Below are 25,325 nucleotides of genomic sequence, written 5' to 3'. Positions count from 1 at the left end.
TAATGCCAGAACAGGCCATTATGAATATCTCATAATGCCTTTTGGCCTTTGTAACGCCCCGGCAGTGTTCCAGGAATTTTTTAACGGTGTCCTCAGAGATTTGTTGCAGTTATGTGTGGTGGTTTATCTCGATGATATCCTCATATTTTCCAAGTCCCTGGAGAGCCACCACACAGATTTCTGTCATGTGCTTCAGAAACTAAGAGAGAACAATCTCTATTGTAAACTGGAGAAGTGCGAGTTCCATCGTGAACAGGTTAAATTCCTGGGGTATGTCATTTCCACTGCTGGTTTTTCGATGGACCCAGAGAAACTTTCGGCAATTCTACAGTAACCCCAAACCATGGGTTCATGTCCTCTGCAGTGTTTCCTGGGCTTTGCCAACTATTATATCGGAAGTTTATTCGTAACTTCTCATCTCTGGTCAAGCCCCTGACTGATATGACCAGAAAGGACAGTAACCCACAGAGTTGGTCTCCGGAGCCCATTAAGGCCTTTGAGAGTTTTAAGGCTGACTTTGTTTCTGCTCCTGTGTTGGCACATCCTGATCCTACGTTACCTTTTATCCTTTATTATTATTATTATACAGGATTTATATAGCGCCGACAGTTTGCGCAGCGCTTTACAACATTATCCTTGAGGTTTATGCTTCTGAGACTGGTGTTGGCATCCTTCTGTCTCAATGTCCTACCTCTGAGAGCACTATGCATCCTTGTGGCTACTTTTCCAAGAAATTGTCACCTGCGGAGTGCAATTCTGAGATTGGTGACAGAGAGCTGTTGGCGATCATTTTAGCCCTGAAAGAATGGAGACATCTCCTTGAAGGTACCACTGTGCCGGTTCTCATTCTTACTGACCATGAGAATCTCACATTATTGTCTGAGGCTAAACGCCTCTCTCCCAAAAGGGCGCGATGGGCTCTTTTCTTGTCAAGTTTCAATTACATTGTCTCATTCTTACCCGGTACTAAGAAGGTAAGGGCTGACGCCTTGTCACGACAATTTTCCTCCACTTCCAAGCTGGAGTCGGTTCCGGTTCCTCCTGTTCGTATTCTGGCTACGGTTCGCACCAGTCTCACTTCTCCTTTTGGGTGACAAAATTCTTGCTGCTCAGGTCCATGCTCCTCCTGAGAAACCTTGTGACTGTTGCTTTGTCCCAGAGAGTCTCCGTACTGCTGTGCTCCAGACTTACCATTCTCCTAAGGCTGCTGGCCACCCTGGGAAGAATCAACTCTTTTGGGCCATTTCCCAACAATTCTGGTGGCCTAGTCTATGTGCTGATGTAACTGCCTATATAGCTGCCTGTTTCGTGTGTGCTCAGAGTAAGACTCTACGACACCTTCCAGTGGGTCTCCTACAACCCATATCCAATGGAGAAAGGCCCTGGACCCACCTGTCAATGGATTTCATTGTGGAGTTACCCAACTCCCAGGGCAACACAGTTATCCTTATGGTGGTTGACCAGTTCTCAAAGATGTGTCATTGTATTCCACCTAAGAAGTTGCCCACTTCTAAGGAACTGGCTTCCATTTTTGCTCAGGAGATCTTTCGCTTACATGGGCTACCCAAGGTGATTGTCTCGGACAGGGGAAGTCAGTTTGTGTCCCGGTTCTGGCGAGCCTTTTGTGCACAAGTGGGACTTCAGCTTGCTTTCTCCTCTGCGTATCACCGGCAGTCTAATGGGGCCGTAGAACGAGCCAAGCAGTCCTTGGAGCAATTCCTATGTTGCTATATTTCTGACCATCATAACAACTGGTCAAACCTATTACTGTGGGCAGAGTTTGCTCACAACAGTGCCTTAAATTCTGCTTCCCGATTGTCCCTGTTTATGGCGAATTATGGTTTCCAACCTTCCATGTTGCCTGACACATTTGTTCTGCAGAATATTCCTGCGTTAGAGGAGCATCTTCATGGTCTCTGTTCCACTTGGGCACAAGTCCAGGGGGCTTTGCAACATGCTACTGATAGGTACAGACTCCATGCTGAATGCAGACGCCTGCTGCGCCTTCCTACCAGGTTGGGGACAGGGTCTGGCTGTCATTTCGCAACCTCCGACTTCGTGTTCCCTCACTGAAGTTCTCACCTCGGTTTATTGGGCCTTTCCGTATTCTTCACAGGATTAACCCAGTGGCTTACGCATTAGACCTTCCTTCTAATATGCGTATTTTGAATGTATTTCATGTCTCCTTATTAAAACCTTTGGTCTGCAACCACTTTAATACCTCGGTGCCACGTCCTCACCCTGTACAGGTTGAGAACCATGAGGAGTATGAAGTACAGTCCATTGCTGACTCCCGTAGGTTCCGTGGGCTCATACAATACCTGGTGCATTGGAAAGGGTACGATCCAGAGGAACGCTCTTGGGTCTCATCCTTGGACGTACGTGCTCCTGTCCTCCTCTGTGATTTCAAATTGGAAAAATTCTGTGAGCCACAATGATCTTATGCCTTGCTTGTGCTACCTCCAGCTGCATGCACTAATCACGCTTCATATAACGTGCATAGGATAAATTTACAAGTTATGCGCTGCGCTTGGGTGACCCCAAAAACAAAATTAATAATAACCAACTCTGTGCTTACTAGTGCGATAATATTAAATACAAATAATATGAATGTTGAATAAATAAACAAGGTGTGAAAAAACAAGTGCTTGTTACACCATAAATTAGTGCTTAATAGTGCTTGTTACACCATACATAGTGTCTTAATCAACATAAAAAGTGCTTAGTGCTCAATATACAGTATCCTGCTTTTTTAAATGAAAAAATTAATAAATAATAAATAATGAAAAAAAAAGTTCTCTTTGGCACTCTAAATAGTGCGTGCAAATAATGTCCAGCAGTGATAATAAAACAATGCGTGCAGGTGGTGTTCAGCTGTGACAACAATCCAACATCATGCCGAAGATATCCTGAGTGCTGCAAAACATGCTCCTGTGCTCCCATCGTGACCCCCTTAAGCTAATGTGCTCACCTCAGAGCGTGTGACTCAGCTTCTACCCTGAGTCCAAATATGCTTTGGAGCACCCCTGGGCTCAGTCTCAGTGTCTGCTGCACTCCTCCAGCTGGAAACAATGTGGCTCCAAACATAAAATGAAAAGGAAACTATATAGTGTAATATAGTCAAAATACTTTTATTAAAAGAAAACGCTCCCCACACCGGGGTACTCACATGGCACTGGTGCGTCAGTGCACCATACTATAACGGCTTTCTATGCAAAATCACTGGATGTTTGGTGCGGTATGCTGTGCTGAGACAGCGCTGGTGTAAAGTCCGTGTCAGTCTCTCCGTCCTGGCCCCTCCCCTACGCGTCTTCGACACAGGGATCACGTGTCATCATCAGGGGGATGTCCTCTGTGATTTCCATAGACGTTTTCCCCTCAAGCCTGGTGGTCCTCCGAGGGGGAAGTGTCGTTGAGGAGGGGGTAATGTCAGGGCTGGGCTCAGCCCTTCCCTTCTCTGAGCTGGCCTCTCAGCTGTCGGCTAATTGCCAGCTCCTGTCTCTCCACAGTTACTCAGCTGTTGATGATATCCTGCTCGTCAGTCCTGCCTACTTAAGCTGTCCAGTCCAGAGGAGCTCTGCCTTGGTCAACATCACAGAAACATCTCCTGCGATCCTGTTCAAGACTTGCTTTGCTGACATCCCTTCTGGCTCCAGATCCTGCTTGCTGTTCCACTACACTGATCCCTTACTTCTGGCTTGGCTGACTATCCATTCCGGTTACTGAACTTTGGCTGTTTCGACTACGTTTGTACTTTTTACCTTTATTATTAAACAAGTGTGATTTAACTGTACTTCTGTCTCGGCCTGATTTCATAGTTTCTGACGAGACCGACACTTGCGTTCACATTTGCGCGTGTGCACGGGGAGACAGGGGTGCTTTATTTATTTATTTTTTTTATTATTATTATTCATTTTGCTTTTTATTTTATTTTTACACTGTCCCTTTCATTTTTTTTTTCATTTTTACTGTTATCACAGGGAATGTAAATATCCCCTATGTAGCAGAGCGTCCCAGAGAGAGCCAGGAAAAGTCCTGTTCGGGGTTTATACGTCTCCCAGGCTCCTCTCATACACATTCAGGAATCTCTGATCCATGATCCAGTTTGGGTCTTGGTCCTCTTTCCCAGGCTAATTTAAGCTCACCTGAGCAGACAGCCTTTGCTCTCTGCCTGGGAAACATAGACAATGCTGGTCTGTGAGAGCAAAAAGGTTGGTAAAAAGCTGTTAAGCAGTTTATGTGGAAACTGACAAGCGGTAGGCTTGCTCAGCCTGGTAGTTAGGGCCTGCATAATGTATAGTTAGAGCCGAGACATGGCTAAGGTTTTGTTTGGCTATTTTGTTCTGTTTGTTTTTTTTGAACACTGTACAGCAACCTCTATAGACTTGTAAATATCACCATTAAACACTTCACTGTTTGTCACTACTTCACTTGTTCTGGTATCTGTGCCTAAAAGCCTGCTTATCCCAGGAAACTTTTGTACCTGCTACCTGTCCCCCAGGTTACACCTATGATAGCAATATGTAGTCACAGGTACTCTTTCCCAATAGCACTGTTTATATCTAGCGAAACCAAAGTCATGAAATGCTTGTAGCTTCTGGTTTCTTATGAAAGCCAACTGCCGGCTGAAAAAAACCATACCAAGATTATACCTAAACCTGCAGGCATCATTCTGGTATAACCACTCAAAGTCCAGCAACATACCAGTACATCGCTGGTCCTTGTTGGGCATATATTGTAATCTTCTTTTTTTTCAGGCTGCATGAAAAAAGAGATTGATCGGTGGTATGCCCACCATTAGAATCCCGCCCTGCATCCACCCATTTCTAATTATGGGCATACATGCACCGTTCTTTTTTTAACTGTGGTGGTGAAATTGCCTCCTACAGCGCTGGTGTCACGGATTTACGTATCGAGAGAGCAAACCTTGTTGCTGCCAAAATGAATAAATCCGTGCTGCAGCTGAATAGCATACCTGAAAAGCAAACAATGGTAACAAAAAACATTAACCCAATAAAACAACTTTTTTTTATTGCAATGTGTGTCAGGGCTGGGCTCAGCCCTTCCTTCTCTGAGCTGGCCGCTCAGCTGTCGGCTAATTGCCAGCTCCCATCTCTCTCCACAGTTACCCAGCTGTTGTTGATTCTGCTCGTCAGTCCTGCCTACTTAAAGTCGTCCAGCTCACTTGATCTCTGCCTTTGCCTTTGTCAACATCACAGAGACTTTCTCCTGCGTTCCTGTTGAAGACTTGCTTGGCTGACGTTCCTTCTGTCTCCTGATTCTGCTTGCTGTACTACTACGTTTATGTCTGCCTCTCTGACGTTTGCTTGGCTGACTACCCGATCCGGTTACTGAACTCTGGCTTGTTTTGACTAAGCTTACTCTGTTTACCTTATTATTATTATTAAACAAGTGTGATTTAACTATACTTCTGTCTCGGTCTGATTCATGGTCCCCGATAGTAGGCGAAGGCCATGAATTCAGAAGATACAGTCAATCTACTTGTTGGTAATATTTTTTCCAGATTGGATGAGCAAGAGCACCGCATGGATCAGTTTGCCATAGTGTTACAAACGCCCCTGAGTCACACGGCTCACCTGGAAACTCCCACTGTGGCTGCTCCGGTACAACCTAAGTTGCAGGCTGTCCCTGGTGCTGCTCCAGTCTCTGTGCAGGCACCCGCCTCGAGTATTACCTCTATAAGAGGAATGTCTGGTTCCGCTCCGCTTCCCCAGCGATTTGGCGGTGATCCAGTACAATGCAGAGAGTTTCTCAACCAGGTTGAGATTTACTTTGAGATGCTGCCCCAGGTGTTTCCCACGGACAGAAGCAAAGTAGGTTTCGTGATATCTTTGCTTTCTGAGAGCCTTGGCCTGGGCAAACCCTCTATGGGAGATGCAAAAACCTGTTGTCTTGAGTTACTCTGACTTTGTGGCCTCCTTTAAAAGGGTATTTGATGTTCCCGCACACGCTCCGCTTCTGCTGCCAAGTGCCTCATGTCCATCAAACAGAGTACGAGAACTGTTGCCGACTACGCCATTGAATTCCATACTCTGACAGCAGAGGTTGCGTGGAACAATGGGGCCCTCGTGGCTGCTTTTTCTCATGGTCTCTCAGATTCCATCAAGGATGAGATAGCAGCCCGAGATATACCCACTAAGCTGGAGAGGTTGATCACGTTTGCCATCCTCATTGACTCCAGACTCAGAGAAAGACTCTCTTTTAAGGAGCGCTTGCAGAAGCCTCCTGTACATTTGCCTCCAAGCTTTGCAGTCTCACCCATGTCTCCTTCACCTCCCATGCCTCCTGGTACCGAGTCCGTCAGTGAAGATGAACCCATGCACTTGGGCTTCACGCGTCTCTCTGCGGATGAGAGAGCCTTTAGGAGGAGTGAGAGATTGTGCCTTTATTGTTGCCAAGCAGGTCACTTTTTGAAGTCTTGTCCTATCCGTCCAGGGAACGCCCAAACCTTGAGGTCCTGTCATGGACAGACCTTAGATGGTGTTGTTTCGTCCCCAGTTATCCAGAAGGATAAGCCACTGGTTTCGGTCACCCTTTCTTGGGCTAAGTCGTCCATCGAGATACAGGCTCTAATCGACTCTGGGGCTGCAGGCCTGTTCATTGATGCTGCCTTTGTATCGCAGCACTCGATTCCGCTGCAGCTGCGTGACACTCCACTTGCCATTGAGGCACTTGACGGGAGACCTCTACAGCCTGCCCACGTGACTAATTTGTTCCGCAGAGTATTCCTGCGTTAGAGGAGCATCTCCGTGGTCTTCGTTCCTCTTGGTCACAAGTTCAGGAGGCTTTGAAACATGCTGACGATAGGTACAGACTCCATGCTGACCGCAGATGCTTGCCTGCACCTTCCTACCAGGTTGGGGACAGAGTCTGGCTGTCATTGTGCAACCTCCGACTTTGTGTTCCTTCTTTGAAGTTCGCACCTCGGTTTATTAGGCCTTTCCGTATCCTTCGCAGGATTAACCTAGTGGCTTACGCCTTGGACCTTCCTCATAGTATGCGCATCTCAAATGTGTTTCATGTCTCCTTTTTTAAACCTTTGGTCTGCAATCGCTTTACCACCTCGGTGCCACGTCCTCACCCTATACAGGTTGAGAACCATGAGGAGTATGAAGTACAATCCATTGGTGACTCCCGTAGGTTCCGTGGGCGCATACAGTACCTGGTGCATTGGAAGGGGTGCGGTCCGGAGGAACGCTCTTGGGTCTCATCCTCGAACGTACATGCCCCTGTCCTTCTCCGTGATTTCCATAGATGTTTTCCCCTCAAGCCCGGTGGTCCTCCGAGGGGGGGGTCGTTGAGGAGGGGGTACTGTCAGGGCTAGGCTCAGCCCTTCCTTCTCTGAGCTGGCCACTCAGCTGTCGGCTAATTGTCAGCTCCCATCTCTCTCCACAGTTAACCAGCTGTTGTTGATTCTGCTAGTCAGTCCTGCCTACTTAAAGTCGTCCAGCTCACTTGATCTCTGCCTTCGCCTTTGTCAACATCACAGAGACTTTCTCCTGCGTTCCTATTGAAGACTTGCTCGGCTGACGTTCCTTCTGTCTCCTGATCCTGCTTGCTGTACTACTACGTTTATCTCTGGCTCTCTGACATTTGTTTGGCTGACTACCCGATCCAGTTACTGAACTCTGGCTTGTTTTGACTACGCTTACTCTGTTTACCTTATTATTATTATTATTATTATTATTAATAATAAACAAGTGTGATTCAACTATACTTCTGTCTCGGTCTGATTCATGGTCCCTGATACTGTGCCAAAAAAAAGTAAAAAATATATGCCGAAGCATGGGGGCTATTCGCCCTTCCACCCCTGCCCCCATGCTTCGGCATATATGCTCTTTTTTGTCACTGTGGTGGTGAAATCACCTCCTACGGCGCTGGAGTCACGGATTTATGTATCGTGAGAGCAAACCCTGTTGCTGTCAAAATAAATAAACCTGTGCTGCAGCTAAATGGCGTACTTGCAAACCAAATAATGGTTAACAATAAAACAAAGTAACATTACATTATAACAGTAAGACATACCATACTTGCAAAGCAAACACAATAAAACACAGTAACAATAAAACATTACAGTAAAGCATAAAATACATCAAACCAGAGCAGAACAATAGAGAGAAGAACAATAAAACAACAACTATTTTTGTTTTTATTTTTTTATGTTTTATTTAAAATTTTTTTACACTTTTATTAGAACTTTGATTGTTCCAGGTTAGGGTCCCTCAAAATACGATGGACATCTAACATCTTTCGAGACCCTGTGTTAGTGTGCCCTAGGACTGTGCTGTACCCTACGTTAATACTCAACTGGTGTATGGTAGCGACTGAAACAGTCACTGATGCAGATAACAGGTTGGTCAGGACAGGAGGGACAATAATAGCAGGTGTCACACCTATATCAGTGTTTTCTACAGACACGACATCTTCTTTAGGGTGTTCTTTGGGTAGAGGTACCACGGAGGACTTCTGGAAAGTACCTCTCATGCAACTGGCTCACTGCATTTACATTTGGAAGTTAGGGCACAGCACTGTCTGGAAACAGATAGGCTGTGATGATCTCTTCCTGGAATTTTAGGAAGGATCCAATTTGTCCTGATGCTTTGTATAGCACATAAGTGTTCAGCAGAGCCAATTAAAATAAGTATACAGACACTTTTTTTATACCAGCATCTGGCCTTACGGGCAATTAAGTACGGCGCCATCATCTGGTCGTTCAAGTCCACCCCTCACATGTTAAGGTTGTATTCGTGGACACAGAGGGGCTTCACAGCAACACCAGTTGCCGTTGGAATTTCAACTGTCCTATCTGCATGAATGGAGGACATAACAAAATTATTCCGTGTGTCCCTCCACTTCACTGTAAGCAAATTATTACATTTCAATCAGGCTCTCTCCCCCCGTCTAAGTCGGGAATCTACAAGCCGTTGGGGGAAGCCCCAGCTAATAGATCGTATGGTGCCACATGGTGCCAATTTCAGAATCAAAAAGGTGACTAAAAAGTGGTACACTTGTGTAATAATTTAAAAACAATAGATATCCGCGCTTAGGAAAATAAAAAACCGCAGCCTCCCTAATTGGGAACACCACCTAGGTGGAGTTCAGAAACAATTAAACTCTAGTAAGGGGATGTGGCACTGTTCAAATAAAAATACAACCTATGTGTAAATTCATATAAAAGATAAAATAAAATCTACTGATGTGGGTATTGCCAACACTCCCTATAAAGTGAATAGTGCTTCAATCAAAAATAAACAAATGTAACTGAATAGTGCTTCAATCAAAAATAAAACTTCAATCAAAAATAAATAAAACAAATGTAAGTATAACATTCAACACATATTGTGAGCAAAGGTATAAAAATATAAGTAAAGTGACAAGTGCAATTTCCTGCGTGATTCAGTCCCAAAAAATGTATATAAAAGTGTATATAAATACACACAAATTTCCGTGTTGAAATAAACTGGTCCCCAAAAGTATTAAATAGCAGTCTGTGAACAGTGATCCATGCACAAGCAAAATAAAGGTGACTCCTCAGTGCTCCCCTCTTCCATCCGCATCCCCCTCCTGTGCTTGCACTCACCAGAGCGCCTCACCCCTGCATGGGTAACAGGCGTAATAGCTGTATGCACACAGCTGCAATCCACCTCACCAATGCGGTTTAGAAGTCCTCAGCAACGGGCATCCACATATATATGGAAAAGATGAGCCTCATAGTGTGAATCCATAGAACCAAGGATTTTTATTAAATTCAAATCTCCATTTAAAAGTATTTGTAAAAATATTTAAAAAACTGAAGGAGCTCCACTGCTCCAACCAGTATCGAATAAGGCACTTCAGTAGTTCCGGCGTGATCGTGGCATGCGTTCCATGACTGGGCTGGCAAAAACCGGAAGTACGGAGAAATGGAAATGACGTGTTGCGTACCAAGTATGTCCCAGCTTACGCATTTCGTCACATGGACGCCATCTGAGGCGCTGCCATATTGGTACACCCTATGCCCATATATAGCACATGGAGGTGCTACAATAGCCATTCGGGTAAATGCCAATTGAACAAATCATAGCACAAAGGCAGATGAAAGCTCTGTAACCTAGCTCCGCCACTAGATGAATGATAGACTTCCATCACAGAGCGCCATCTCATGGGGAAAATGAGTAATGGCAATAAGCAGCATCTCCAGTGCTAATTAATCACAAACATAAGAGAAACATGGAAGGGTAAAGATCATATGTAAATTCAAATATATTAATAAATATGAAAAAAAATATATATATAAAATAATTTTATTAAAATATTAAATAAACTGTAAAGTGTATAGGTAGAATATAAATATATATTGACTGTATCCCAATGGATACTGTGCAGTAGGAGGAGTGGAGAGAGATTTTTTGTTAAACTGCCCTGGGAAAGTTCTTCCTTTTGGTGCGGAGAGAGTTATGCAGCGTACACACGCTCGGAATTTCCGACAACAAATGTTTGATGGGAGCTTGTCGTCGGAAATTCCAACCATGTGTAGGCTCCATCGGATATTTGTTGTCAGAATTTCCGACAACAAAAATTTGAGAGCTGGATCTCAAATTTTCTGACAACAAAATCCGTTGTCGGAAATTCCGAGCGTGTGTAGGCAATTCCGACGCACAAAATTCCACGCATGCTCGGAAGCAAGCAGAAGAGCCGCACTGGCTATTGAACTTCATTTTTCTCAGCTCATCGTACGTGTTGTACATCACCGCATTCTTGAGGTTCGAAATTTCCAACAACATTTGTGCAACCGTGTGCATGCAAGACAAATTTGAGCCAACATCCGTCAGAAAAAAATCCAGGATTTAGTTGTCGGAATGTCCGAGCGTGTGTACGCGGCATAAGAGACAGAGCACCTCTGTTTGGATATTCACTTGCCATCGGGAGACCATACCAGCAAAGATGTAAAGCTGAGACTGGGAGTGAGGACACCTGGGGGCAGCGCACCGCCACCCACATCACAGCACCTGCACTTTAATCTAGTTCTAATTTCCACAGAGAATAAAATAGAATAGAAAATAAAGGAATGGAATAGAAGAGAATATAATAGAAAGGAATAGATAACATTTTTTTTTTAAATCAAACAAGGTTTTATTGAATAATTGGTGCATACATAATATGGTTACGGTAACATGTTGACACTGTAACAATATAACAATTGTTGTAACTTGAATAATAAAAAAAAGATAAAAATAAAGAACCCAAAAAAGGGGAAATAACATTAAGTGTAAACATATCTGGCGTGTAGTGATAGTCACGATACTTATATTTGGCTTTAATAGATTATCCATCTGTATTTATGACCACGAAATCACTCCATGATCATATAATTACACTAGACACATGTAGAAGATTCCTGAAGCCATCTATCCCAGATTTTGTTGTATTTGGCTGGGCAACCTCTGTTGATGTATATACATTTCTTGTATGGTAATGTATTATTTATCTCCACCTTCCATTCCACTACCCTAGGGGGCTCCTGTCTCATCCATTTTTTGGCAATAACTTTTCTTGCTGCAAAAAGTGTTTCATGTAAAAAAGTTTTTGTATATTTGTCAGTTGTGTCTGGAACTATACCCAATAGGCACTGTTTAGGGTCCAGAGCTAAGGGTGAGCCCATTATATCATGTAAAAATGCCACAATTTGTTCCCAGAATCCTTTTATCTTGGGGCATGTCCAGAGTAGATGAAAAAAAGTGCCTGTCTCTCTCTCACACATCTGACATGTGGTGGTTTGTGAACTCTTATATCTTGCCACTCTGAGTGGTGTGAGATATGCCCTGTGGAGAATGTAAAGCTGTGTCAATCGATCTGAAAGTTTAGGAGATACAGTTTTGCAGGTCTCCAATGCCTCCCCCCACTCCTCGTCCTCCATCGGTCCTACCTCTCTCTCCCATCTTGGTTTAAGATCGTATGCTATTTTAGTGGCTACAGGTGTTAAAAGCAGGTTATAAAAAGCAGAGATCAATTTATGAGAGTCTGTGCTCTTGATTATAGCTATAAGAACATTGGGTGTAGGGCTAGGGTAAGAATCGGGGAATTGTGATTGTATCGCATGTCGAATTTGTAGGAATCTGTAGAACATCTGCTCCTGGATTGTAAATTCCTCTTTAAGTAGGTCAAATGTTTTAAGCTGTCCATCTTTTAATATATGGTGCAAGTAAAATATTCCCTGTATGGACCATATGAATGAGTCTTGTATTTTATTAAGCTCCTGAAGATTTTTGTTATGCCATAGCGGCGTGTAGTCGTTATGCTGTGGTATGTCAAGTCTAGAAGCTGCTAAGTTCCATATTTTCCTATAGTGATATAACATAGTGTGTCTTCTTTCTCCTATTTCCGTCCCACCTAAATCCGCTGCTATTGCGTATATCGGGTCTTTGGTATACTGCGCCCACTTCGGACATAGGAGCATGAGAAATCTATCGCTATCAGTTTTGTCTAGATGAAAAAGCTGAGATAACTGTGCTGCGATATAATATAGGTTAAAGTCGGGCAGAGCAGTGCCCCCCAGATCAGTCGGGTTTTTGAGGGTTTGCCATACTAATTTGTGCCTATTATTACCCCACACAAATGACTTTAGGAGGGCTTCTAGAGATTTAACATGTTTTAAGGGTAAATAAACGGGGGTGTGCCATAAAACATAAAGTATTTTGGGTAATAGAATCATTTTGATTAAATTTATACGCCCCCAGACTCCTAATGGTAATTTGGACCAAACCCGTATTTTATTTTTAACTAGGGAAATGATAGGTTCTATATTTAGGGATACATAGTCAGCAGGGGATCTGGTTATGTGTATCCCCAGATATTTAATGATAGCTACTCTCTGAAGCGGGAGCCTGGTTTGGGCTTCTGGGGGTGGGAAGCTGTCAATTGGTAGAATTTGGGATTTGTCCCAATTGATTTTCAGTCCTGAGAATGTTCCAAATTCTTCTATCGTGCAGAGTGCATTGCATAATGATGGGCCCGAGTCTAATCTGCTAATTTTTTCAGTCAGAGAGCCCTTTCTAAGTCCCCTAATCTCTGGATTTGCTCGAATGGACATTGCCAAGGGTTCAGCCGCCAGGGCATACAACAGTGGGGACAATGGGCAGCCCTGTCTCGTGCCTCTGCTGAGGTCAAACATCTGAGACAACCACCCATTAGCCACCACCTTGGCCCTAGGTGCCTGATATAATAATTGGACCCATTTAATGAATTTTGGGCCAAATCCATATCCCACTAAGCATCTCCAAAGATATCGCCACTCTACCGAGTCGAAGGCTTTCGCCGTATCTAAGGTCACAACAACCCGTGAACCAACTTCCTCATGTGTAGCCTGCAAGTTAATATACAGTTTCCGGAGGTTAAACGAGGTGTTGCGCCCGGGCATGAAACCAGCCTGATCTGCATGTATTAATGTTAATATTACTTGATTGAGCCTAATGGATAATACTTTGGCAAGTATTTTAATATCTACCTGTAGGAGTGATATTGGACGATAAGATTCTGGGAAGCCCAGATCTTTGCCGGGTTTAGGGATGAGAACTATTGTGGCCTCTGTCATTGATGGGGGTAGGGTCCCAGTTTCAAAGAGATGATTGTATAATTTTAATAGCCTAGGGGTTAGTATTTCACTGAATTGGGAGTAGAACTCGATTGGGAGTCCATCCGAACCGGGAGATTTGGACCGTGCAAAACTAGCTATAGCAGTTAATATTTCGTCTATAGTAAGTGGGGCTTCTAGTAATTCTATCTGTTCTTCTGTTAGCTGTGGGAAAATCACCTTTTCAAGGAAAAGAGACATAGAATGGGTCTTGGCGGGGGGCTGTAGTTGTGTATAGGTCAGCAAAGAAATCCCTGAACATTGAGGTTACTGTAGGTGGATCTGTGATTTTTTGTCCTCCGGGACCATGTAATGTAATAACCACCGGGGGTCTATCCTCGCTATGTACCAGGTATGCCAGTAGCTTGCCTGCCTTTTCCCCATGTTCAAACATTTTCTGTTTGGAGAAGAACATTTTTTGTCTGGCTTTCTGATACTGTATCTGGTTAGCTGCTCTAGTCTGTATTTTAAACTTATCTGCATTTATGGATGTTGGGATGTTGGCATACTCTCTTTCAGCAGAGGACAAGTCCTCCAGCGCCTTCCCGAGGGCGCCGGAGGAGTCCATCTTAATTTTATTGATAGCAGTTATCAATGTATGTCTAGCGAATAATTTGAAGGAATCCCAGACTGCAGATGGTGATGCTGACTCATCATTTTCCTCAAAGTACATTCTCCATTTATCTGTAAGCTCACTATCTTCCGGTAGAAGAGAGAGCCAAAAAGGATTTAATCGCCATGTCCGTGGCGGCTTTGCCACTGGAATACTTAATGTAATCCAATAAGGACTATGATCCGACAGTACCCTAGGGCAAAACATTACCTCCGATAGCCTTGGCGCCAACCTATGGGAGATAAGTATGAAATCTATACGGGACATGGACCCATGGGAGGGCGAGAAGCATGAATATGATTTAACCTGTGGGAACTTGTATCTCCACGTATCAATTAAATGGAGGGTGGAGGCCAGTTTAGAGAATTTAGTTTCAGTGGGAGCATTATGATTCATTGAAGCCGGTTGTAGCCTGTCTAGAGCCGGATTTAAAGTGACATTAAAGTCTCCCATCCAGACCGCTGCTATATTTGGGTGTCGGGTCATGAATGATATACCCTCCTTGACTATGGAAATATTAAATGGAGGTGGTACATAGAAAGCCATTATAAGCAAAGGTTCTCCATATACTTTAGCATGGATAAATACATAGCGGCCTTGCGAATCAGTGGTTAATTCACACAATTCAAAGTGTACCGATTTGGCTATTAACACAGAAACTCCCCTAGAATGGGACGTATGGGTAGAATGATACGCCCACCCAACCCAAGGCCTGCGGAGCGCCATTTGAACACTTCCCTCAATATGTGTTTCCACTAATGCTACTATATCTGCATGTTGCTTTTTAAGGAATGTGAAGACAGCTGCGCGCTTAAATTTTTCACGCAAGCCCCTCACATTCCATGTAAGGAACTTTAAGGATGCCATAGGCACAACTTTTTAATCAGTAATAAAGTATTTATATATAACAATTTACTCCCCATGTATAAGGCACACAGGTTTCTAATTTTCAGGCATAGCTGTCTCAATCTCGTATCACACGACATATATGTAGGCTTCCATAAATCTGGTACATGTAACGTAACCTGCTTTCTGTAGTAAATATGCACATCTGAGTGTAACCGAACCATAAACATTTGAACCCCCACCCCCCTCCCTGCCCTACACTGACCCAAACTTGTGCGGGCGTAATCCCCTAACTGGTTGTGAGCTGGGAAACATTCTAACTTCTTGGTAATCAATGAAAAGTGGAACAATTGGTTGAGTCTCCGGATACCAAATAAGGTGAGTAAAGTCTGCCATATCACTTGTAAAAGGTGTAAAATGGTCACCCGATCTTCTTGTTTCCATTTAACAGCGGCGGCTGAGTTTCGGAGAATGTTCCAATGTTCATGATACTGCTTCCCAGAACTGTGAAGGGCAAAGTCTCGCTGCACAGTGCATGTTAGCCGTAGGACTGTTTCTTCTTTCCGGAGCCCCGGAAGGTACTTGGATTCTTGTACTGTGAATATCCAGGATATGTGCTTTAAACTTGCGTTGGTTAAGAACAGTTTTTGGTCGGAGCCCCTTTAATAGTGGGGCTTAATCAATCAGCTTGTTGAGGATTAGCTCGTCGTTCCAACCAAGAGATCACCTCCTCTGGATCCTCAAAGAAGACCGCACGGCCTTCATACTCCACCCTAAGGCGGGCTGGGAAAAGCATGGAATACTTATATTGCTGATTTCTTAGCTTACGCTTGGCCTCCGTAAAGCTTTGTCTGCGATGTTGCACCTTAGCCGAGAAATCTGGGAAAATGGCCACTTTGACGTTCCCTACTGGGATATTACCTTTCTCCCTTGCCATTCTTAGAGCAGTGTCCCGGTCTTTGTAATTAAGAAGTTTAGCTATGAACGTGCGAGGAGGGGCTCCCTGCGGGGGGGGGTCTTGCCGGCATACGATGTGCCCGTTCTACCGCAAACATAGGGGAGAAGGCCTCTCTCCCATAGGCTGTAATCAGGAGTTGTTCCAAAAATGTGGTAGTGTCCTTACCCTCAGACCCCTCTGGAAGGCCTATCAAGCGTATATTACATCTTCTCAGCCTGTTCTCCATGTCGTCTTGCTTTATAAGGAGTTGTTGTATTTGTCTTTGTATGCGATCTGATGATGTTTGTAAGGGTGGAATAGCATCCTCCACGTCGCTCAGTCTGGTCTCAGTTTCTTTCACTCTTTCTCTGAGCTTTTGAAAATCCTGTCTGATAAGGGAAATATCCATCTTGACTTCTTCTATTTGTGCTGTGAGAGAAGTTCTACAAAGAGTGATTTCTTCAAGGAGTCTGTCAGTGTCGCTCGCAGTGCGTTCTTCTCCCCCAGTCTTCTCAGTGGACCCATCTTTCTCCATGTCCTCCTTTTCTAAGCGGCGGTATTGATCAAGTTTAGTTGCTGCGGCTTTTTGTGCTTTGGTTGGTGACATACTGTGAATGTCCTGTATGGCACCCAAACAGTCCCCAAGTTTAAGTTAGCGAGCTGACTTGCCAGTTGAGTAGAGAAAAGGTCTGTTTAGGGTTTTGTATTCACCAGAGTGCTTAGGAACAGGAGCTGTTCTTGCAGAGCAGGTGTGTGGAGTGTCACCCACTTTTCTGGGGTGTTGACAATCTGAGGCTGTATTCTGTACGGTAGAAGAGTCTCTGTGTATACTGTTCAGAGGGGGAAAGCGGGGTCACAGTCTATGTATATAGTACAGGCAGGAGTAGCAGGTGTGCCAAGATGGCCGCCAGTCACTACAGGCAGGTCTAGGCCGTAATCCAGGTCGGGTATGGGCGTCTGCTTTACCGGGACACTGATGGTCAGGCAGGCTACAGACAGGGGGAGGACCAAGATGGCCGCGGCCTCTGGTTGTAGGCCGAAGCCGCGGTCTTTCCTAGTTTCGGCCGCCGAGCGGGAGATCGCCGCTCCGTTCGGGCCTCCGTGCGTCCAAACTCACCGGGAATCAGGCCAAAGTGTTCCAGGCAACCCAGGGAGGCGATCCAGCAAGCGGAGTGTTACAGGAATGCCAGGATTAATGTGTAGAGAGGAGTAATGGACGGAGCTCTGAATACACACGTCCTACTCCATGCTGTGTCAGGCCACGCCCCCCAATAGATAACATTTAAAAAATATTGCCTTTAGTTCTATGTCATGTTCAATAGATTTTTATTGGTTTTCAAAGAACTTTAGTTCTACTTTAGGCTGGGTCCACACTATTACGAATTGGATACGGGTTTCCCCACATCCAATTCGCATGTCAGGAGATTGCGACTAGCTCGCTATGCAGCCAATTCACACATCTCCGGAGCAGCTCCGGTGCCAATTGCAGAGGAGTCCTGTGGGTCTTCTGGTTCATTTCAGGTCCGAATTCAGCCAAAAATCCGGGCTGAAATCGGACCTGAAACGGTGAACAGGGACGCACCGAACCCCTGCTGTGAGACGCTCCGTGCTGCGGTATGAACCCAGCCTTAAAGTCTTTGTCAAAGGCAAACAGGTACATACACTAAGCTACTTCCACACTGGGGCCACCGAGCGTTAGCTATAAAGTGGAGCTCGTTTTTGCGGCACTTTTCAGCCGCTAGCGGGGCGCTTTTAAGGGGTTAAACGTGCCAGTGTTGCAGCGCTTCCGAAACGCTTTTCAGGCACTTTGGAAGCGCTTCCTATTCATTTCAATGGGCAGGGCGTTTTAGGAGCAGTTCGACCAAAGGTTGTATAGCTCAGAACAGTGGAAAACAAAGTCTTACTTTGGAAGTTTACAGTCAGGGTGTCCAAGCTGAGGTGTCCTCCCAAACACCAATAGACAAACGGTCATCAAGAAAAAGAAGCAGCCGGCAACTCCATAACACCAAATGTATTTATTGTAAAGCCTTCACAGTGAGTACAGTCAGCAGCAGGCTAGTTTTGTATACAGCGCTTCCAAACCTCCCCAAAAGATGCTGCTTGCAGGACTTTTCTTAACGTCCCGCAAGCGCACCTCCCCAGTGTGAAAAGTCACACTGAAATGAACAGAGGCAGATTTCAGGCATTATTTAGAGGCTATTTCTATTTCTAGTCCTGTGCAATGGTTTTGCACAGAACGGCCCCAAACCTCCTCGTCCTGGGTCCCCCACCAGTGATTTCTGTTCCTCCTCCCTTCTTTGTGCCCAATAGCAAACTGCTTGCTATGGAGCACTCATGGGGGCTTGAACCCAAGCTGGCCTGTGTGTGTCTGGGGACCATGATGCAAGTTAATTTGGCATCTGGTTACCCTGCACAGCTGTAGGTACCCAGTGTAATTTCAGGAACACTGCACAATACAGGAAGGCACTTTTCTCTAAGCTCACAGTCCAGGACACTACTGAGGACTAGACAATGGCTGCTAGCTGAAACCCTATGAGAGCATTCTACATGCAGGGCGCTGGACGCATGGATTCCAATGGGGGGGATGTTTTTTTTGAAGCACACGATTAGAGCCAGAGGCTCTAATAGGCTTCAAAAAAGGATGGTCTTGGGGTGCAGATCACTGCGCTCCAAGCCCACCCAGTTGTGTGACGACCTGCCCGCAACCTAGATGGGGTAAGTGCGGGGCTGGATGACCAACCGACCATGAGACCACCCGGGGGGGTGACCCGACCGACAGCGGGGGGGGGGGGCACCCAAAGTGCACAAGTGCCCAGGACAACTGCTGCCTTCCAGCCTCCTCCGGACCTAGTCCAGTAAGATAGACAGTCCTTAGAAAGTCCTGCAGTCAGTTCCAGATCACTTGCAGGTCCCAGCTCCCTGAGGCTTAAAAATTTCCTTGCTGGAGACGACAGTCTCTCCAGAGCTTTAGACTATTTATCAGCATCCCAAGCCACCATCTGGGCACATCTCCCCAGGGACTGGCTAGGACCTGATCAATATCCAGGCTGGTTATTTCAATTCTCTATGCCTAAGCTCTAGAAACATCTTCTAGAGGCTGGGTGAAGCAAGCAAACTCCCAGCCTGGGAAACCCCGAACAGACCAAACAATCGCTGTTCCCTTGATTGTAGAAGGAGTCAAAAGCTAAATTTATCTAGCATCCTACACTAGGATGGTGCCACATCAGCATGATCCTAGACTCCAGGCAAATGGCTTAACAGACTATTAAAACATTCATCCGAATTCTCTGACCGGCCAAAAAAAATTGAATACTTCTCAGCCAAATTTGCAATTCATGCATTCTTACTAGACAGCATAACCATGTCAACAGCCTTTTCTCCACTGCATTTAACTTTTGCAGCTTGATCACTCATCTGATTCTAGCCTCCTGATCCGACAATGAAATAACAGTTGACATGGGAACAAGTGTCCCCATTGAAACATTTCCCTTCTGTTTGAGTGGCAACTCAAAATTATTTATTTCTGTCACTTTCATTCATGGTGACATTGATGTTCAGGAAAAGCTCCCTAAGAGGGACATATCAATAAAACCCAGACATCGGTTTTAACCCCTCACTATTCTATCCAAATCTCCAAACCCAAAAAAAAAAATGGTTTGCCTTGAATTACACTCTAGGGGAGCAGGGTGTGACATATGGATATAGCTATAGAAGTTTACTTCTGTTTTTCTCCCTTTTTTATTTTATAGTAAAAATCCATTATTTTTGTCTCATTTTCTTTTCTGTCTTTTGTAATTTTCACTTCTGTACACATTAATATGCACTGCCTGCCTAGGGATAATAAATAATAAGCAGAAGGTGTGTGTGTGCATGCGATTTTAGCTCATAGAATAGATTGTTAAACCTCATTTGCACAAAAGCATCACTTAGCTGTGTGCAACCAGATCGTATGTAATATTTGTGTCTGCCTGTGTGTGTCCAGCCAGCTTGATCTTCAGCGAATCTTTCTCTAGTGGTGGCTGGCAATAATGCAGGCTTTGATAACTTTAATGTCAAATTGCACATGCTGTTTTTCAGATTGTCACCTGTGTCTGGATTGGGGAGGTTCTTGTGATCATGATAACTGTTGGTGTGCTGATTCATTACCAAGGAAGTGTGTTGGATATTGTCATACCATGTCCATCGTTCAGCCTCCCTCATGTCTGTACCCTTGGTTCCCCAATCCATGACACAGAGCAAGGAGTGGTGGAAAATGCATCTATTTCAACTTCCTTAGTGGTGGGATTTGCACATTATACATTTAGAACAGCCTTTTATCAATGTATGCATGGCTTAGAGCAACTATAATGGTTTTGGTCTCATTTCTGCTTGTTTAGAGAATTAAATGAGTCATCACTTATCACAATCGAGTGCAAGGTTCTCATCTGTGCCAAAGCTGTAAAGAAATCAGCATGTGCTGTGCTGCCTCTTTACATAATCCAGAGTGCTCTGGGAACCCTTTGTCATGTATTAAAGTGTTACCAAATCCAGTAATATGAAAATAGTTCATCTGCCCCCCCCCCCCCCCCCACACACACACACACACACACACACACACACACACACACACAGTGCCCACAGCTAAATCTTCTTCTTACCTTACCATATTGCCACTATATACCTCTTTGGCTGGTCTGTATACCACAGTCAGTGATAAACTGCACAGTTTCTCCATTGCTGAGAGTTCAGGAAGGTGGAGATTTCCACTGCAGCCTGTATACACGCCCACATGTGTTATGCAAATATCATGTGACCTGGCTAGCTCTGATGAACAAGTAATTATTCTCTCCAGCATAAAAGACACAACTGAGCATGTGCAGGTTGGCTACTCTGCCTGTGTTAGCTGGCTTTCACCAGATAGACAGTGCAGGAGGGGAGGATAAAAACAGCCTTTTTACACAATGCAGAGGATTAACCCCTTAAGTTCCACAGTGAGTATAACAAGAATGCTATGCTGCATATACAAACAGATTTTACTTTAGTGGGTTTAGTAACACTTTAAACCTTTAGGGATCGTTCACACCATACATGCATGAAATCTGCTGGTAACTGATGGGAAAACTGCACAAATTTCACTTGCAGAGACATCAGTTTACAACAGTTTTTCATGCACGTCAGTTATGTGCCCTATTAACACCAATGTTGATGTCATGTAGTTTGTTATTCCCATGCAGAAAACTGCATACATGTTGCTGATTCCTGCACAGAAAAAATCTGCACGTGGTACCAGTGTTGTGGTGTGAACAGGGTGCATAAAGGCCAATTGTTTTTTTTGTGCCCTTGCAGAATGCGCGCAGAAAAACTGACGTCTCTCTGTATCATGGTGTGAACAAGGCTTTACTTGTAAATCAAATAATGTTTTACAAGTTGGGTGTAGCCACCCAAAAATATTCATGGATAATTAGCTCTAGTTAAACTGGCTTTATCACCTAATTATAAGGAAACTGACAGTGGTACTCCAGTGCATCACATAAAATGGCCCTACGGTATAAAGAGTATCCAAGTGAAAATGCAATGCAAACAACAAGATTATTATGTCTATATGAATCATATACACATTAAATAATCCAATATTTTGTTGAAAGTTATTATATGAACATGTTTCTGTGGCACGTAACTGCAGTGATAAAAAAAACTCACCACCTCTGACATTTGTTTTCAACTCATCGAAGCAAGACTGAAATCAAATCATGACAACTGGTTTCAAGTATCATTTGAACTTCCTTATGACATTTTGAACAGATTCCCATCACATCACGTTGGATCCATCTTGTTCAGATTATATATCGCTTGTGCAAGAGCATACTAGGTGAATAATATGTTGCTATATTTATATAACATTTTATAAACGTTATCTTGAACATCTTCTAAGTTTACCTGATGAAAATACTAACAGAGCTAATAAAAGTGAGATGATTCAGAAGGTACAGACTTTATCAAATGCAGAATACAGAAAATGAGGATCCATTTAAAGCTGAACTCCATCCTTACCTTTAATCTTGCACGGTTATACAGGCTCCTCTCCTGTACTGAAACTGCTTAACCACTTGAGGTCCGGGCCATAGCCAAATGACGGCTACAGCGCGGACCTCAATCTCCGGGAGGACGTCATATGACGTCCTCCCCTATGCACGCGCACCGCGCGCACCCTGCAGGGAGACTCGGGTGATCACAGATCCGAGTAAGGGGCCGGTCCCGGCCCCTTACCATGTGATCAGCTGTCAGCCAATGACAACTGGTCACATGATGTAAACAAAAGCTTGGTGATCGGTTTCGTTTTCTCCTCACGCTGACAGCGTGAGGAGGAAAAAAAAGCCGATCACCGGCTCATGTCAAAGGGACGTCGGTCCCGAAGAGGAAGGAGGCACAGATCTGTGCCTCCAAGTGCCATCTGCCAGTGCCCACAGTGCCCACAAGTGCCACCTATTAAAGCCCACAAGTGCCACCTATTAAAGCCCACAAGTGCCACCTATTAAAGCCCACAAGTGCCACCTATCAATGCCCACAAGTGCCACCTATCAATGCCCACAAGTGCCACTTATTAGTGCCACCTAGCAGTGCTGCCATCAGTCAGTGCCCAATCAGTGCCCAACACTGCCACCCATCAGTGCCCATAACCGCCACCCATCAGTGCCCATCACTGCCACCTATCGGTGCCCATCAGTGCCGCCTCATCGGCGTACATAAACGAAGGAGAAAAATTAACTGTTTGCAAAAATTGATAACAAAATATAAAAAAAATAGAATTTTTTAAAAAAAATTCTGTCTTTTTAAATTTTTTTTAACAAAAAATAAAAACCATAGAGGTGATCAAATACCATCAAAAGAAAGCTCTATTTGTGGGAAAAAAATGATAAAAATTTCATTTGGGTACCGTGTTGTATGACCGCGCAATTGTCATTCAAAGTGCGACAGCACTAAAAGCTGAAAATTGGTCTGGACAGGAGGGGGGTTTAAGTGCCCAGTAAGCAAGTGGTTAAAGGGATTGTAAAGTCAGAAGGTTTTTTAGCTTAAAGTGATTGTTAAAACCAAAAAAAACTAAACATGTTTACCTCCTTTGTGCAGTTGGTTTTGCACAGAGCAGCCCGGATCCTCCTCTTCTTGGTTCCCTCTTTGCTGCTCCTGGCCCCTCCCCGCTGTCAAGTGCCCCCACAGCAAGCAGCTTGCTATGGGGGCACCCAAGCCAAGTCACAGCTCCGTGTGTCCATTCAGACACAGAGCCCCAACCTGGCCTAGCCCCCTCTCTCCCCTGATTGGCTAACTGACTTTGATTGACAACCATGGGAGCCAATGGCGCCGCTGCTGTGTCTCAGCTAATCAGGAGTCCCGGACCGGTAAGACACTTGTGGACATCGCTGGAGAGAGATTGGACTCAGGTAAGTGTTGGGGGGTGATGGGGAGGCTGCTGCACACAGAGGGTTTTTATCTTAATGCATAGGATGCATTAAGATAAAAAACATTCTGCCTTTACAACTACTTTAATGCATTCTATGCATTAAGATAAAAAGCTTTTTGTGTGCAGTAGCCCTCCTCGGCCCCCCTAATACTTATGTAGCACTGCCTTCTTGAGGGTCGCAAGTTATATCAGTACCCCCCTGGTTACCCTGACCCCGTGAGTCCTCTGCCACCTCTGACTTTATACATTTTGCCTTTTTAAATGACAACAAGAAGGAAGTAAATACACCAGAATTGATTAAACCAGTTCGTTTAGTTAATGAAATTAAAAAGAAATTAGAGAGTAACTCAAGTTTACTCTATGAAATGCTATTTCCCGTAGGAATGTTATCAGTGACTAAATGACTATCACCTATCAGATTTAAACTTTGCTATAGATCAGGGCAATAAGGAATCAAAATCAGGCACCACATCCCATTGGATAAATAGGAACAACTGGGAAAAGGAGCTGGACTTTTAAGGTGCTAAAACAACATACAATCTTTTATATAAAAAATATACATTTTATTAAATATCAATTTCTTTAAAATTACAATAAATGTTCAACCAACATATAATTCATACAACAGTGCAGCCACTTCTTACTCTACATGTTTCAATCAAATGAGCTTCCTCAGTCGCTTTAAAAGTACTGCATGACATTTTTTCTACAGGTGGACGAGGAATGCTGACGCGACACGCACGCACGTGAGAGGGGAGGGGCCTGATGGCGGCGCCTGTGCGAGTGCATGGAGGAGGCCCTGGTGAACCATAGGGAGCAGAGCGGGGTGAGAGACCGCTAAGCTCCGGCGGGTGCCTCCGAACACTCACACTGTGACCAAGGATCAGAGCGGCGCCGGGAAGGGGAGCGGTGTACGGGAGGTGATCGGAGAAGTGCACCGGGAGCCCGCCTGGACCAGATCTGCTACCCTTTCTCCCCCTCCACTTCCCCTGCTAACCCCCCAGATGCCATAAGCTCAGAAGGAATAAAGATGGTCATAGGAGGATACCTGAGGAGTAAGGTGATTATATAGCGAACAGACCAGGACGTTCTTGGAGCCATAAAGCTACACCTGAAAACACCCGGAGTAGGAGTAGGAGTGAGAACTCCCCCGGGGGAATGGAGACAATGTCCGGATGGTGAAGATGCAAAGATCTTCTCTCCCCAGATGCTGATTGTCTCCAAAAATGAGGATAAAGCATGAGATCTTTCCTCTCTCTCCTTTTTTTTATGATTGCATGATTCCTGCTGGGGGAAAATAAAAAGGAAAAAAAAGGAAAAAAAACAGGTGATCGTAAAGATTTTGAAAGACTGTGTTCTGTGCATTCCTGTTGATCAAATATACATCTGTTGTTGGTTCTCCTTGGACTCTATATGAATATTGGACTCTGAGAGTACACATAAGTATATGTGGTAGCACAGCAGATGCGATCCCTTTTGAAGGTAGGATAGCTGGGAGGTGGAGGGATAAGGATAACTCCTAAAGAGTTTATTCCATCGATAAACGTTGGGTAAAGCCACATTTGCCCTGGCATTTTTATAAGTGGAGATTAACCTGGGGAGAAAAAAAACTTTAAAAGTTAATATGAGAGGCAGGAGAGTGACGGAACCTAAGACCCCAAAAGAGAGCTTAAACTCGAGTACAATTCAGAAATACTTAACAACAAAGGAGGTGAGCCCCAAAAGTCCTGGAGTGGAGAAAAAACAATAAGGTGCAAAAGAAAAAAAGAAAGAGGCGGCAAAACAAAAAAGGGACCAAGGGGATAAAAATAGTGAAGATATTGGAATTGAATTGTAACTGAATACAAGTAAAATGGAAGAACAA

Source organism: Aquarana catesbeiana, linkage group LG02, assembly GCF_042186555.1.
Source record: "Aquarana catesbeiana isolate 2022-GZ linkage group LG02, ASM4218655v1, whole genome shotgun sequence".
NCBI lineage: Eukaryota > Metazoa > Chordata > Amphibia > Anura > Ranidae > Aquarana > Aquarana catesbeiana.
Note: the sequence above shows the minus strand (reverse complement) of the source record.